Genomic DNA, 2764 nt, shown 5'->3' with positions numbered 1-2764 from the left:
AACTCGCTTCAGTTTTTCATATTGCAACAGGAATTACAGTAGTTCGCCAGCTCAATTTTAAAGAAAATAGGCGATTTTTGCTTTAAAAAAGGGTATCTAGTTCGTACTTTTGTTATTCTATTAATAGGTCTTTTCTTCGCTGCGATAAGTGTCAAGTATTAAAAATAAATCTTATCGTGCAATTTAAAAAACGTTTTTAAGTGATGTCCTAGAAATAAACATTTGCGTTGCGGATATGCGCGACGCTCGGGAAGCATCTCATTTCTGACTAATCAATTAGTAAGTTTTGACTAACAAATTGGTAGATTTTTGACTAACGAATTAGTAGTTTCGCCACCGTCCGACATTTCACTAATTGAATTGGTTAGACAAAAGTCGCCAATTCGATTACTTATTTTTGACCAATTATCAGTTGCTGAGTTCTTGCTTCTACAATTAGTTAAATTTGACTGTTCATTAGTGAAATTTAATTAATTCAGATTTAGCGAGTGTAGACATGCATGTCCGCAGCGAGCCTGCTCACCCTTGCCAAACTCTAGTCAGCAGACTTCTCGCAGGGTGATGAATTCTACGGAACGAATGGACCCGGCCATGGTTAAGAGATTTCAGCCAGTTAGAAAAACTAAGAATATGAAATCATTTAATGATTTCATTTCAATTCATAGAATTAATTTATTCATATAAATACCAGAAATTAAAGAAAAAAAATTAATGAAAATCGTTTAATAATTGCAGTAATAATATGAAGCTTTACATTCTATGCATTTACACTGCAGTTTTCTAACAAATTCAGGCTAAAGACGAGAGTAATTCCAAGTATATTGTGCATAGATCTGACTTTTATTAATAATTATTAGTTAATTATTATACATTAAGATATATTCTGCAGAATATTTAGTACTTTGTAAAAAAACTTAATTTGGTTAACATTTTTTTCCCCGTGAACCATAAAAAAATATTATTTTCTGCAACTGATAACACAATCAATTAATGGTCACAGTACTTTCTGTTAAAATACTTAGCAATTGAGTACCCGGTTCTTAATTTTTAAGCCGCACGTTTGAATATTTTTGGCTCATTTTTTGCATATTTCATCTACATTCTCATATCTTGAAGCACACAGAGCCGATTTTTCAATAAAATCATTACATTATAGATTATAATCTAGATTATACGCGCCGAAAATGCACATACAGCTAACAATGCGCGCTTACAACTACTGCTCTCCCCTGTTTGATTATTAAAAAAATAAAAAAATTTCTTTGTAATGGCTCTGCTTGATGGACAGGAGCAATTTGTTTATATAATTACAAAAAAAATTAAGAAAAGATTCAGGAAAAATAGTTAACTTGTGCAGGAATAATGGAAGTCTTTGAAAATAAATATTTTGTGTGCATTACGTTGCACATAAATGTACATAAATGGATTCTTCTCATAAAAAATAAATTAATCTATGATTCCATAATGACAGATATGGTAACAGACCGTTATCTCATAACAATAAAAGTGTTATTTTGTCGTTATTACGGATGTCAGAATGGCTATCACGTCTGAACTTTGAGGCCGCATGGTTGGATATTTTTGTCTAATTTTTCGCATACCTCATCTAAATAACCATATCTCGAAGCAAGCAGAGCCATTTTTTTGATAGCCTGATAGATAGCAGATAAATTTAAAATTTTGAAAATGATTATATTTTGTTTAATAATCAAAAAGGGAAGAACAGTAGTAGTTACGCGCAGTGTTAGCTGTACACTGTTAGAAATATGTTGAAAAATCAACCACTTTTCAACTACGTATGTGGTTGAAATTTCGTTCATTTACAGAATTGAAATAAAATTCAATCGAATGTAGTTGAAATTTAATGAAGATATACACACACACATATATAATTTAGAAGTTAAAAGCGGTAAGGCTCCTTCGTAGACCGTATGTGTAAAGTTTAAATCATAAAAAAACATTGAAAATGAGTGTATTCTGTTAATGGAGAAACATCAAAAGTTGAGATAAAATGTTTAATAACAATTTTTTTAAAAAGAATGCGCATTTTTTTAAACGGGGCAATGCAACTACGTCTGCTTTAATATCAATGCAAGTTATGAATCATAATAATATATGAGAATGTGTTCGCTAAAGCCGAAGGAACTTTAACAAAAAATAATTCACGATCACCAAATTACTGTTGTCGATGCTTTAACCTTTAGTTTAAAGAAGTTTATGCACAAAGATTGAGCGCGTAGCACGAGGTGAATACATTATCGACCCCGAGATCAATATATTATCGAGCGCGAAGGGCGAGAACCGGCAGTCGCGTGCCCTAGGCGCGCTCAAACAAAAAAAAAGTAATGGTGAAGTGAAGTGAGAATAATGTTTGATATCGTGCTGATAGGGACATTTGTAATGAGCAACGTATGCACCCGCATCTGTCTATAGGTCTGCCGACATGGCCTGCTGATCTATCTGCAGAGCCTACCGGCACTGTGCATAATATATGATGTTGATAATATAATAGATATGCTGAAATATAATTTTAATCTAAGTCACAATTTAATCAAAGTCTTTAATCTTATGTCTAATTCATAATTCTGAACTTGTTTTGTTTCCTCCTCCGCATCTTCTTTCTTCACTCTTTTCTTCTGATTCTTCTTCTTCTGAATCATCTTCCACAAGCACTTGTGGAAGAGCACTCCTTACAGGAGTTCTGCTTCAGCACTCCTGTAACGTGCTTTTGCTGCTCGTATGGGGCCATTCACAAAATACGTTT

This window comes from Belonocnema kinseyi, chromosome 7, assembly GCF_010883055.1.
Source record: "Belonocnema kinseyi isolate 2016_QV_RU_SX_M_011 chromosome 7, B_treatae_v1, whole genome shotgun sequence".
NCBI lineage: Eukaryota > Metazoa > Arthropoda > Insecta > Hymenoptera > Cynipidae > Belonocnema > Belonocnema kinseyi.
This window is presented reverse-complemented; position numbering follows the sequence as displayed.